This window comes from Pseudophryne corroboree, chromosome 12 (assembly GCF_028390025.1).
Source record: "Pseudophryne corroboree isolate aPseCor3 chromosome 12, aPseCor3.hap2, whole genome shotgun sequence".
NCBI classification, from domain to species: Eukaryota; Metazoa; Chordata; class Amphibia; order Anura; family Myobatrachidae; genus Pseudophryne; species Pseudophryne corroboree.
In genome coordinates this window covers 112,887,792-112,902,857 of record NC_086455.1, presented here as the reverse complement: position 1 = coordinate 112,902,857, position 15,066 = coordinate 112,887,792, and the positions used below count along the sequence as shown (strand labels likewise).

At 45.2% G+C, this 15,066-nt stretch overlaps 2 pseudogenes; one reads left to right on the top strand and one right to left on the bottom strand.

Annotated features, from left to right (window-relative positions):
* Window positions 1–569: 569 nt before the first annotated feature.
* Window positions 570–688, bottom strand: LOC134981717 (5S ribosomal RNA; annotated as a pseudogene).
* Window positions 689–8,899: 8,211 nt separating this feature from the next.
* On the top strand, window positions 8,900–9,018 carry LOC134981716 (5S ribosomal RNA; annotated as a pseudogene).
* Window positions 9,019–15,066: the final 6,048 nt, after the last annotated feature.

The following is a 15,066-nucleotide window of genomic DNA, read 5'->3' as shown; positions in this document are numbered from 1 at the left end:
AGCATCCACTACGGACTACGAGAAATAGATTTATCGGTAAGTAAAATCTTATTTTCTCTGACGTCCTAGTGGATGCTGGGACTCCTATGACTACAGAGAGAAAAAGTATGACACTAGTTTGGGCGCACTCTTATTATTGTTTTCTTTTAAATTATGAACATATGAGAAATAATGACAACTTAGACTTGTACTCTACACCTCATTAGAAAACTAAAGAATAAATATATACTGCACGTATCATCTGTATGACAGTGGTATCAGGGAGGAACATCTATGAATGTATATAGGATGGTGTATGGAATGTTCAGATCCTTAATTATGCCTGGATAATTGCATAATGGAGGATGGCTACATCACAAGCAACCTCCGTCTGCCAAGGATCTGTACAAACTTGGTTTGTATTAATGCAACCCTGGATGGGGTAGGATTAGTGAATGAGAGAGCCCACACACTATATGTGATGATATCTGGTAGTTATCCACTGTCTTAAATTGATGAACTTATTGGAAAAATAGTTGGAATCAGTAAAGTAGCGATACTGCTGTTGGCGTTCTTGCCCAAGGTGGATCTTCCTACTTCACCGGGTATTCCCTAGTGGTCACCCGTCTAGGTACTTACCCAGCCCACCTCCGTTTAGCTTCCAAGATCGGACGAGATTGGGCGTGAATGGAGGGGTATGGTCGTAGGGAGAAAATGTCCTACCTCGCCAATGAGAGTGCACCGAAATGGAAAAATGGGTTCCTTCTAAGAAGGAGAAATTTTGTAGAAAAAAGACGTGAATCTGCTGTCCACGTTAGACTGACGGGACGTGTCCTGTGGTGGACTAGTCCGCCTGAATCGTGGATGAGAGTTCACAGAAGGAAGAAAAGCAAGAATGAAGAAAAGGAATAACACAGTTATATAAGACTCCAAAAAGAAAGGCATATGGTGCCGAAAATTAACAAAAATGCTGTGTATTTACTTGTGACAGTGGAAAGATTTGAATTTATTACAAGCAGTGGTGGGCATACAGTTTTAACCTAGAAAATGACTGTATTTTTGTGTGTTAGAGAAGTAAAAATACACACTGATAGATTGAATATACACTCCTATACGAAGGTGTTGCAGATAGTGTTCCTGCTTGGAATACCTGATGGTCTTGCAGAAAATAAGTAAATTGTTTTAATATACACACAGAGTCGTTAGTATATCAATACCTATGTAAGGGTTTTTGAGAAAAAGGATTTTTTTATGTTTTAAAGAAAAAGTCTGATTGTGTGCCTGCTGGAACAGCAGGAAGACAGATTGTTAAAGGATGCACCTCTTAGCGGGGTCAGACATAGGAGGTGCCCCTTGGACAACACACCTGTAACAAGGAATAGGATATGCACTATAACAATGACAGATGTGTAAAATTTACCCTAAGCAAATATCAGGGTATTGCAGGTACCGTTCCTGCTTACCAATAATATTTGAAGCAAAAAAAAGGATGGTTAAGGAATATATATCACATATCCAGATGTCAGACATAAGAGGTGCCCCTTGAAAGACACACCTATTGTAAGAAATAGGATATCCACTGTTTCAATGACAGATATGCAATATTTACCCTAAGCTAGATAACGAGAACATTGGATATCATCCATTGCTAATGTCAAATATAAAAGTTGCCCCTTGAAAATCCAGAAAATACAATTGTCATAAATACACATACAGACTTATTTGGATATAAACACCTATGGAAAGGTATTTTGGATGGTATTCCTGCTTGTGAGAAAAAGCCTGTGTTCTAAAGCAGGTATAATTACGTGCCTGCTAGAGCAGCAGGAAGACAATTAGTTATAGATAAGCACCCCTTAGGTGGGGTGTTGCAGGTATTGTTCCTGCTGATATCACATATCACATATTCACATGTAAGACATAGGAGGTGCCCCCTTGAAAGGCACACCTGTTGTAGGAAATATATATTCTTGCAATAATTAATTGGCAATAAAATTGCCCTACACAAGATCAAGAAAATATTAGATATCACCCATTCCTGATGTCAGACATGAGAGGTGCCCCTTGGAAAAACGCGTTTCACCCGGTAACGGGCTTGTTCACTTTCTTTCTGTGCAGCAAAAGGAAGTCTGAAGCCTGGCTATTTAATGGAGCCAGCAGTGGCTGTGATAGGTCATGTGGGCGGGAATAATCTGATATGGTATTCCGATAGGGAGAGAGACTGTCAATCAATGTTGAGCCAATGTGGGGCGGAAGTTTAACATGGTGCTTCCGCCCTCACTATGTGGCTAGGTAATAAATAAAGAAAGTACCTATATATGTGGAAACCTCTAGTGTGAGCTTATGTTTATGTTTAAAAATAGTACGTAAGGTTTGTGATGATTGGCCGCATTAGAAGTGTGCGGCGGGCGTGATAGGTGGGCGGGGGTCGTTACGTTCGCTTCAGCCCTGCTGGGCTGAAGCGGGTTGTCATAGTAACAGTGTCCAGCGAATGGGAGCCGCGACCGGCGGTGTGATGACGCTGGAGGAGTATGGGCGGAAGTCGTTTACATACACTTCCGCCCGTAGTCATGGTAACTGTATCCAGCGAATAGGAGCCGCGATCGGCGGTGCAGTGACGCTGGAGGAGAGTGGGCGGAAGTCGTTACATATACTTCCGCCCATGTAGGTTCTGGCTAGTTGCTATAGAGACTGTGTACAGTTGCTACGGTAACTGGACATACGCTGTTATGGAAATATGAGTAAAATCGAACTGCTGTGCTTGTATTCTTGTTATGGAGCATGGTGAATACATGAGGGTGTGTAAGTGAATGACCGGTTGTGGCAATAAAACTAATAATATAAATATGAAAATAACAATTAGTAAGTAAAAATTAAAATAAATATAAATGAAAATAAGTATGGAAAAAATATATATATGGAAATAAAAGTGAATTAATTAAAACTGGTTGGATAGGAGAAACTTGACTTGCAGATTGTTTGCAAAGCTGTGGGGGGGGGGGGGGAAAGAAAAAGGGGGGGGGGGGGCGGGAAAATGGCAATCAGGTGTGTGGTGCTTTCTAGACTGGATATGTGAATGTATATTATGTAAAATGGGAAAATTAATTAGTGAGAGGGGAATGCCAAGTATTGTGTATATTGTGTAAGTACATGTGGTTAATAAGCAGTGTTGAGTGTGTTACTTTATGTGAGTGTGTGTGTAAATGGGGAATATGAAAATGGGTTGGCAGGTTGAAATTGAGTGTACGGGATAGGGGAGTGTGTGGGATATGGAGTGTGAAGGAAGATAATGTGTGGAAGTGTGAATTCTGGGTCGGCATGATCTGGACTTGTATTGTGATATGGCATGATTATGCTGGGTGTTGTTGTGAATGCGTGGGGCGGTGGTGGAAAGAAGGGGGGGGGGGGTTATTGGAGGGGGAAGGGGGTGGATTAGTTGGGGAGGGGGAAAGAAGGGGGGGAGGGGGGGGGGGGAAAGGAATAAGGGTGGACAGGGAGGTGGTGGTGTGGTGATGAAAAGTGTGTTGGAGTACATGGTGAACCTTGGGTGTGCGGGTGATGTGAGATGAGGCTATAAATTATTTGCAATTGCTATGTGGAATTGCATGAGTGTCTGGTGTGGGTGGGGGGTGACAGGATGATGTGGATGGGGCGTGCGAGAATTAGGTTAATAGAGTGCTATACAGGTGGGGTCTCACAAGAAAACACTGTAATTAATATTCTCATTGAGGCCATTAGGTCGCAGACCATTAAGCTTGAAGGTCCATTCACTCTCTTTTTTCAAGAGTTCTTTCGTGATATCCCCGCCTCTGATTCCCAGGTGAATTTGTTCCAAGCCAAAGATCTTGAAATCGTTCAGGTGATCCTTATGGAAAGTATGAAAATGTCTTGCAACAGTTGTTAGTTGCTTCATCCTCGTAAGATCCGTTGCGGCATTGCGACAGGTGCCCAGATGTTCCAAGGCTCTTTCCTTGAGTTTGCGTGTTGTCATGCCTATGTACCTAGTGTCGCAGCTGCATGTGATACAGTAAATAAGTGCTTGTGTATCACAGTTGAAAAATTGTTTAATCATTATGTTCTTTCCATATCTGTCCACTACTGAGTTTGTTTTTAGAATATGAGGGCATATTTTACATTTGCCACAGGGAAAGGAGCCTGTCACCCTAGTATTGGGTGTTCCACTTGTCATGTAGTCCGTTATTCGGCTTTGTCTTGTTGTTTCACGGACAAAGTGACTCCTGACTAAGTGATCCTTGAGATTATTGGACCTTCGCCAGCTCATGTTAATTTTGGAATCGACATATGGTGATAAATCCGTATCTAATTGTAGAATAGGCAGATGTTTTTCAATTGCCTGTTTTAACAGCCTCCATTCAGGACAGAAGGTTCCAATGAACCTAACTGTAGACTCATCTTTGTTTTTGGGTTGCCGTTGAGAAATCAGACTCTCTCTGCTGGTATGTAGGGCTTCCTTCTGAGCCCTCTTTAAAGAACGCTTACTGTATCCCCTTTCTTGGAGCCGATCAATCAAATCATGACTTTTCCTTTTGTAGACCTCTACCTCCGAGCAATTACGCCTCAGTCTCAGGAATTCTCCCTTAGGAATGTTCTCAATTGTGGGAGGGAAGTGTGCGCTGGTTTGGAGGAGAATACTATTAGTCGCAGTTTCTTTGCGATAGAGTTCTGTGGCCAGAGTGCCTTCAGGGGATTTATAAATCTGTAAGTCCAAGAAGGCAACCTTGTCCTTGCTGATCGTGTGCGTTAATTTGATATTCAAGTTATTGTTGTTAAGATGATGAATGAAAGACAAAAGTAGTTTTGTCTTTCATTCATCATCTTAACAACAATAACTTGAATATCAAATTAACGCACACGATCAGCAAGGACAAGGTTGCCTTCTTGGACTTACAGATTTATAAATCCCCTGAAGGCACTCTGGCCACAGAACTCTATCGCAAAGAAACTGCGACTAATAGTATTCTCCTCCAAACCAGCGCACACTTCCCTCCCACAATTGAGAACATTCCTAAGGGAGAATTCCTGAGACTGAGGCGTAATTGCTCGGAGGTAGAGGTCTACAAAAGGAAAAGTCATGATTTGATTGATCGGCTCCAAGAAAGGGGATACAGTAAGCGTTCTTTAAAGAGGGCTCAGAAGGAAGCCCTACATACCAGCAGAGAGAGTCTGATTTCTCAACGGCAACCCAAAAACAAAGATGAGTCTACAGTTAGGTTCATTGGAACCTTCTGTCCTGAATGGAGGCTGTTAAAACAGGCAATTGAAAAACATCTGCCTATTCTACAATTAGATACGGATTTATCACCATATGTCGATTCCAAAATTAACATGAGCTGGCGAAGGTCCAATAATCTCAAGGATCACTTAGTCAGGAGTCACTTTTTGTCCGTGAAACAACAAGACAAAGCCGAATAACGGACTACATGACAAGTGGAACACCCAATACTAGGGTGACAGGCTCCTTTCCCTGTGGCAAATGTAAAATATGCCCTCATATTCTAAAAACAAACTCAGTAGTGGACAGATATGGAAAGAACATAATGATTAAACAATTTTTCAACTGTGATACACAAGCACTTATTTACTGTATCACATGCAGCTGCGACACTAGGTACATAGGCATGACAACACGCAAACTCAAGGAAAGAGCCTTGGAACATCTGGGCACCTGTCGCAATGCCGCAACGGATCTTACGAGGATGAAGCAACTAACAACTGTTGCAAGACATTTTCATACTTTCCATAAGGATCACCTGAACGATTTCAAGATCTTTGGCTTGGAACAAATTCACCTGGGAATCAGAGGCGGGGATATCACGAAAGAACTCTTGAAAAAAGAGAGTGAATGGACCTTCAAGCTTAATGGTCTGCGACCTAATGGCCTCAATGAGAATATTAATTACAGTGTTTTCTTGTGAGACCCCACCTGTATAGCACTCTATTAACCTAATTCTCGCACGCCCCATCCACATCATCCTGTCACCCCCCACCCACACCAGACACTCATGCAATTCCACATAGCAATTGCAAATAATTTATAGCCTCATCTCACATCACCCGCACACCCAAGGTTCACCATGTACTCCAACACACTTTTCATCACCACACCACCACCTCCCTGTCCACCCTTATTCCTTCCCCCCCCCCCCCCTCCCCCCCCTTCTTTCCCCCTCCCCAACTAATCCACCCCCTTCCCCCCTCCAATAACCCCCCCCCCCCTTCTTTCCACCACCGCCCCACGCATTCACAACAACACCCAGCATAATCATGCCATATCACAATACAAGTCCAGATCATGCCGACCCAGAATTCACACTTCCACACATTATCTTCCTTCACACTCCATATCCCACACACTCCCCTATCCCGTACACTCAATTTCAACCTGCCAACCCATTTTCATATTCCCCATTTACACACACACTCACATAAAGTAACACACTCAACACTGCTTATTAACCACATGTACTTACACAATATACACAATACTTGGCATTCCCCTCTCACTAATTAATTTTCCCATTTTACATAATATACATTCACATATCCAGTCTAGAAAGCACCACACACCTGATTGCCATTTTCCCGCCCCCCCCCCCTTTTTTCTTTCCCCCCCCCCCACAGCTTTGCAAACAATCTGCAAGTCAAGTTTCTCCTATCCAACCAGTTTTAATTAATTCACTTTTATTTCCATATATATATTTTTTCCATACTTATTTTCATTTATATTTATTTTAATTTTTACTTACTAATTGTTATTTTCATATTTATATTATTAGTTTTATTGCCACAACCGGTCATTCACTTACACACCCTCATGTATTCACCATGCTCCATAACAAGAATACAAGCACAGCAGTTCGATTTTACTCATATTTCCATAACAGCGTATGTCCAGTTACCGTAGCAACTGTACACAGTCTCTATAGCAACTAGCCAGAACCTACATGGGCGGAAGTATATGTAACGACTTCCGCCCACTCTCCTCCAGCGTCACTGCACCGCCGATCGCGGCTCCTATTCGCTGGATACAGTTACCATGACTACGGGCGGAAGTGTATGTAAACGACTTCCGCCCATACTCCTCCAGCGTCATCACACCGCCGGTCGCGGCTCCCATTCGCTGGACACTGTTACTATGACAACCCGCTTCAGCCCAGCAGGGCTGAAGCGAACGTAACGACCCCCGCCCACCTATCACGCCCGCCGCACACTTCTAATGCGGCCAATCATCACAAACCTTACGTACTATTTTTAAACATAAACATAAGCTCACACTAGAGGTTTCCACATATATAGGTACTTTCTTTATTTATTACCTAGCCACATAGTGAGGGCGGAAGCACCATGTTAAACTTCCGCCCCACATTGGCTCAACATTGATTGACAGTCTCTCTCCCTATCGGAATACCATATCAGATTATTCCCGCCCACATGACCTATCACAGCCACTGCTGGCTCCATTAAATAGCCAGGCTTCAGACTTCCTTTTGCTGCACAGAAAGAAAGTGAACAAGCCCGTTACCGGGTGAAACGCGTTTTTCCAAGGGGCACCTCTCATGTCTGACATCAGGAATGGGTGATATCTAATATTTTCTTGATCTTGTGTAGGGCAATTTTATTGCCAATTAATTATTGCAAGAATATATATTTCCTACAACAGGTGTGCCTTTCAAGGGGGCACCTCCTATGTCTTACATGTGAATATGTGATATGTGATATCAGCAGGAACAATACCTGCAACACCCCACCTAAGGGGTGCTTATCTATAACTAATTGTCTTCCTGCTGCTCTAGCAGGCACGTAATTATACCTGCTTTAGAACACAGGCTTTTTCTCACAAGCAGGAATACCATCCAAAATACCTTTCCATAGGTGTTTATATCCAAATAAGTCTGTATGTGTATTTATGACAATTGTATTTTCTGGATTTTCAAGGGGCAACTTTTATATTTGACATTAGCAATGGATGATATCCAATGTTCTCGTTATCTAGCTTAGGGTAAATATTGCATATCTGTCATTGAAACAGTGGATATCCTATTTCTTACAATAGGTGTGTCTTTCAAGGGGCACCTCTTATGTCTGACATCTGGATATGTGATATATATTCCTTAACCATCCTTTTTTTTGCTTCAAATATTATTGGTAAGCAGGAACGGTACCTGCAATACCCTGATATTTGCTTAGGGTAAATTTTACACATCTGTCATTGTTATAGTGCATATCCTATTCCTTGTTACAGGTGTGTTGTCCAAGGGGCACCTCCTATGTCTGACCCCGCTAAGAGGTGCATCCTTTAACAATCTGTCTTCCTGCTGTTCCAGCAGGCACACAATCAGACTTTTTCTTTAAAACATAAAAAAATCCTTTTTCTCAAAAACCCTTACATAGGTATTGATATACTAACGACTCTGTGTGTATATTAAAACAATTTACTTATTTTCTGCAAGACCATCAGGTATTCCAAGCAGGAACACTATCTGCAACACCTTCGTATAGGAGTGTATATTCAATCTATCAGTGTGTATTTTTACTTCTCTAACACACAAAAATACAGTCATTTTCTAGGTTAAAACTGTATGCCCACCACTGCTTGTAATAAATTCAAATCTTTCCACTGTCACAAGTAAATACACAGCATTTTTGTTAATTTTCGGCACCATATGCCTTTCTTTTTGGAGTCTTATATAACTGTGTTATTCCTTTTCTTCATTCTTGCTTTTCTTCCTTCTGTGAACTCTCATCCACGATTCAGGCGGACTAGTCCACCACAGGACACGTCCCGTCAGTCTAACGTGGACAGCAGATTCACGTCTTTTTTCTACAAAATTTCTCCTTCTTAGAAGGAACCCATTTTTCCATTTCGGTGCACTCTCATTGGCGTGGTAGGACATTTTCTCCCTACGACCATACCCCTCCATTCACGCCCAATCTCGTCCGATCTTGGAAGCTAAACGGAGGTGGGCTGGGTAAGTACCTAGACGGGTGACCACTAGGGAATACCCGGTGAAGTAGGAAGATCCACCTTGGGCAAGAACGCCAACAGCAGTATCACTACTTTACTGATTCCAACTATTTTTCCAATAAGTTCATCAATTTAAGACAGTGGATAACTACCAGATATCATCACATATAGTGTGTGGGCTCTCTCATTCACTAATCCTACCCCATCCAGGGTTGCATTAATACAAACCAAGTTTGTACAGATCCTTGGCAGACGGAGGTTGCTTGTGATGTAGCCATCCTCCATTATGCAATTATCCAGGCATAATTAAGGATCTGAACATTCCATACACCATCCTATATACATTCATAGATGTTCCTCCCTGATACCACTGTCATACAGATGATACGTGCAGTATATATTTATTCTTTAGTTTTCTAATGAGGTGTAGAGTACAAGTCTAAGTTGTCATTATTTCTCATATGTTCATAATTTAAAAGAAAACAATAATAAGAGTGCGCCCAAACTAGTGTCATACTTTTTCTCTCTGTAGTCATATGTGTACTTCGTTTTTATGACCCTGGGCGCACCGCCATACGGACAGATAGGGATCTCCAATTTATGATCGTCCATCTCTGGCTCTTACTTAATTCTCTGTATTTTTGAATCTAGTTCGGTGCAAGATCAACAACCTGTGTTCCTTTGATGCTGGGACTCCGTCAGGACCATGGGGATTATACCAAAGCTCCCAAACGGGCGGGAGAGTGCGGATGACTCTGCAGCACCGAATGAGAGAACTCCAGGTCCTCTTTAGCCAGGGTATCAAATTTGTAGAATTTTACAAACGTGTTCTCCCCCGACCACGTAGCTGCTCGGCAGAGTTGTAATGCCGAGACCCCTCGGGCAGCCGCCCAAGATGAGCCCACCTTCCTTGTGGAATGGGCCTTGATAGATTTAGGCTGTGGCAGGCCTGCCACAGAATGTGCAAGTTGAATTGTGCTACAAATCCAACGAGCAATCGTCTGCTTAGAAGCAGGAGCACCCAGCTTGTTGGGTGCATACAGTATAAACAGCGAGTCAGATTTTCTGACTCCAGCCGTCCTTGAAATATATATTTTCAATGCCCTGACAACGTCCAGCAACTTGGAATCCTCCAAATCGCTAGTAGCCGCAGGCACCACAATAGGCTGGTTCAGGTGAAACGCTGAAACCACCTTAGGCAGAAACTGAGGACGCGTCCGCAGTTCTGCCCTGTCCGAATGGAAAATCAGATATGGGCTTTTATACGATAAAGCCGCCAATTCTGACACTCTCCTGGCTGAAGCCAGGGCCAGTAGCATGGTTACTTTCCATGTAAGATATTTCAAATCCACCGATTTGAGTGGCTCAAACCAATGGGATTTGAGAAAATCCAAAACTACATTAAGATCCCACGGAGCCACTGGGGGCACAACCGGGGGCTGTATATGTAGTACTCCTTTTACAAAAGTCTGGACTTCAGGAACAGAAGCCAATTCTTTCTGGAAGAAAATCGACAGGGCCGAAATTTGAACCTTAATGGACCCTAATTTGAGGCCCATAGACAATCCTGTTTGCAGGAAATGTAGGGATCGACCCAGTTGAAATTCCTCCGTCGGGGCCTTCCTGGCCTCACACCACGCAACATATTTTCTCCAAATGCGGTGATAATGTTGTGCAGTCACCTCCTTCCTGGCTTTTACCAGGGTAGGGATGACCTCTTCCGGAATGCCTTTTTCCCTTAGAATTCGGCGTTCAACCGCCATGCCGTCAAACGCAGCCGCGGTAAGTCTTGGAATAGACACGGTCCCTGCTGAAGCAGGTCCCGTCTTAGAGGTAGAGGCCACGGATCTTCCGTGATCATCTCCTGAAGTTCCGGGTACCAAGTTCTTCTTGGCCAATCCGGAGCCACGAGTATTGTTCTTACTCCCCTTTGCCGTATAATTCTCAGTACTTTTGGTATGAGAGGCAGAGGAGGAAACACATACACTGACTGGAACACCCACGGTGTTACCAGAGCGTCCACAGCTATTGCCTGAGGGTCTCTTGACCTGGCGCAATACCTGTCCAGTTTTTTGTTGAGGCGGGACGCCATCATATCCACCTTTGGTTTTTCCCAACGGTACACAATCATGTGGAAGACTTCTGGGTGAAGTCCCCACTCTCCCGGGTGTAGATCGTGTCTGCTGAGGAAGTCCGCTTCCCAGTTGTCCACTCCCGGAATGAACACTGCTGACAGTGCTATCACATGATCTTCCGCCCAGCGAAGAATCCTTGCAGCTTCTGCCATTGCCCTCCTGCTTCTTGTGCCGCCCTGTCTGTTTACGTGGGCGACTGCCGTGATGTTGTCCGACTGGATCAACACCGGCTGACCCTGAAGCAGGGGTTTTATATTTATGTGGAGACATCTCCAGGCTTGACCACACTCCCTGGAAGTTTCTTCCCTGTGTGACCGCTCCCCAGCCTCTCAGACTGGCATCCGTGGTCACCAGGACCCAGTCCTGTATGCCGAATCTGCGGCCCTCTAACAGATGAGCACTCTGCAACCACCACAGAAGAGACACCCTTGTCCGTGGAGACAAAGTTATCCGCTGATGCATCTGCAGATGCGATCCGGACCATTTGTCCAGCAGATCCCACTGAAAAGTTCGTGCGTGGAATCTGCCGAATGGAATCGCTTCGTAAGAAGCCACCATTTTTCCCAGGACTCTTGTGCATTGATGCACAGACACTTTTCCTGGTTTTAGGAGGTTCCTGACAAGTTCGGATAACTCCCTGGCTTTCTCCTCCGGAAGAAACACCTTTTTCTGAACCGTGTCCAGAATCATTCCCAGGAACAGCAGACGTGTCGTCGGGGTCAATTGAGATTTTGGAAAATTCAGAATCCACCCATGCTGTTGCAGCACTACTTTGGTTAGTGCTACTACGTCCCCCAGCTGTACTCTGGACCTTGCCCTTATCAGGAGATCGTCCAAGTAAGGGATAATTAATACGCCTTTTCTTCGCAGAAGAAATATCATTTCGGCCATTACCTTGGTAAAGACCCGAGGTGCCGTGGACAATCCAAACGGCAGCGTCTGAAACTGATAATGACAGTTTTGCACCACGAACCTGAGGTACCCTTGATGTGAAGGGCAAATTGGGACATGCAGGTAAGCATCCTTGATGTCCAGGGACACCATAAAGTCCCCTTCTTCCAGATTCGCTATCACTGCTCTGAGTGACTCCATCTTGAACTTGAATTTTTGTATGTACAGGTTCAAAGATTTCAGATTTAGAATAGGTCTTACCGAGCCGTCCGGCTTCGGTACCACAAATAGTGTGGAATAATACCCCTTTCTCTGTTGTAGGAGGGGTACCTTGACTATCACCTGCTGAGAATACAGCTTGTGAATGGCTTCCAATACCGTCGCCCTGTCTGAGGGAGACGTTGGCAGAGCAGACTTTAGGAACCGGCGAGGGGGAGACTTCTCGAATTCCAACCTGTAACCCTGAGATACTACCTGCAGGATCCAGGGGTCCACCTGTGAGTGAGCCCACTGTGCGCTGAAATTCTTGAGTCGACCCCCCACCGCCCCTGAGTCCGCTTGTAAAGCCCCAACGTCATGCTGAGGGCTTTGCAGAAGCCGGGGAGGGCTTCTGCTCCTGGGAGGGAGCTGCTTGGTGCACTCTCTTACCCTTTCCTTTGCCTCGGGGCAGATATGACTGTCCTTTTGCCCGCTTGTTCTTATAGGAACGAAAGGACTGCGGCTGAAAAGACGGTGTCTTTTTCTGTTGGGAGGGGACCTGAGGTAAAAAGGTGGATTTCCCGGCTGTTGCCGTGGCCACCAAATCCGATAGACCGACCCCAAATAATTCCTCCCCTTTATACGGCAATACTTCCATATGCCGTTTGGAATCCGCATCACCTGACCACTGTCGCGTCCATAAACTTCTTCTGGCAGATATGGACATCGCACTTACTCTCGATGCCAGAGTGCAAATATCCCTCTGAGCATCTCGCATATAAAGAAAAGCATCCTTTAATTGCTCTATAGTCAATAAAATACTGTCCCTATCCAGGGTATCAATATTTTCAGTCAGGGAATCCGACCAAACCACCCCAGCACTGCACCTCCATGCAGAGGCGATGGCTGGTCGCAGTATAACACCAGTATGAGTGTATATACTTTTCAGGGTAGTTTCCAGCCTCCTATCAGCTGGATCCTTGAGGGCGGCCGTTTCAGGAGACGGTAACGCCACTTGTTTTGATAAGCGTGTGAGTGCCTTATCCACCCTAGGGGGTGTTTCCCAGCGCGCCCTAACCTCTGGCGGGAAAGGATATAATGCCAATAACTTCTTTGAAATTAGCAGTTTTCTATCGGGGTTAACCCACGCTTCATCACACACTTCATTCAATTCCTCTGATTCAGGAAAAACTACAGGTAGTTTTTTCAGACCCCACATAATACCCCTTTTTGTGGTACTTGCAGTATCAGAGATATGCAAAGCCTCCTTCATTGCCGTGATCATATAACGTGTGGCCCTACTGGAAAATACGTTTGTTTCTTCACCGTCGACACTAGATTCGGTGTCCGTGTCTGGGTCTGTGTCGACCGACTGAGGTAAAGGGCGTTTTACAGCCCCTGACGGTGTCTGAGACGCCTGGACAGGTACTAACTGGTTTGCCGGCCGTCTCATGTCGTCAACTGATTTTTGTAACGTGCTGACATTATCACGTAATTCCATAAACAAAGCCATCCATTCCGGTGTCGACTCCCTAGGGGGTGACATCACCATTACCGGCAATTGCTCCGCCTCCACACCAACATCGTCCTCATACATGTCGACACACACGTACCGACACACAGCAGACACACAGGGAATGCTCTTATCGAAGACAGGACCCCACTAGCCCTTTTGGGAGACAGAGGGAGAGTTTGCCAGCACACACCCAAGCGCTATAAATATATAGGAACAACCCTACAGAAGTGTTGTTTCCTTTATAGCAGCTTAATATATCAATATCGCCAAAAAAGTGCCCCCCCTCTCTGTTTTTTTTACCCTGTTTCTGTAGTGCAGTGCAGGGGAGAGTCCTGGGAGCCTTCCTCGCAGCGGAGCTGTGCAGGAAAATGGCGCTGTGTGCTGAGGAGATAGGCCCCGCCCCCTATTTCGGCGGGCTCTTCTCCCGGTGTTTGTGAGACCTGGCAGGGGTTAAATACATCCATATAGCCCCAGGGGCTATATGTGATGCATTTTTAGCCAGAACAAGGTATTATCATTGCTGCCCAGGGCGCCCCCCCCCAGCGCCCTGCACCCTCAGTGACCGCTGGTGTGAAGTGTGCTGACAACAATGGCGCACAGCTGCAGTGCTGTGCGCTACCTCATGAAGACTGAAAAGTCTTCTGCCGCCGGTTTCTGGACCTCTTCACTTTTCGGCATCTGCAAGGGGGTCGGCGGCGCGGCTCCGGGACCGGACTCCATGGCTGGGCCTGTGTTCGATCACTCTGGAGCTAATGGTGTCCAGTAGCCTAAGAAGCCAATCCATCCTGCACGCAGGTGAGTTCACTTCTTCTCCCCTAAGTCCCTCGTTGCAGTGAGCCTGTTGCCAGCAGGACTCACTGAAAATAAAAAACCTAATAACTTTTTCTAAGCAGCTCTTTAGGAGAGCCACCTAGATTGCACCCTGCTCGGACGGGCACAAAAACCTAACTGAGGCTTGGAGGAGGGTCATGGGGGGAGGAGCCAGTGCACACCACCTAGTCCTAAAGCTTTTATTTTTGTGCCCTGTCTCCTGCGGAGCCGCTAATCCCCATGGTCCTGACGGAGTCCCAGCATCCACTAGGACGTCAGAGAAATGTATCACTTCTATACAAATCCAGTTCTGGCACTCACACAAGAGATTGAGGAAAATAACCTATCAAAGAAATGTTCCTACTGGCATTAAAACTAGAGATGAGCGGGTTCGGTTTCTCTGAATCCGAACCCGCCAGAACTTCATGTTTTTTTTCACGGGTCCGAGCGACTCGGATCTTCCCGCCTTGCTCGGTTAACCCGAGCGCGCCCGAACGTCATCATGACGCTGTCGGATTCTCGCGAGGCTCGGATTCTATCGCGAGACTCGG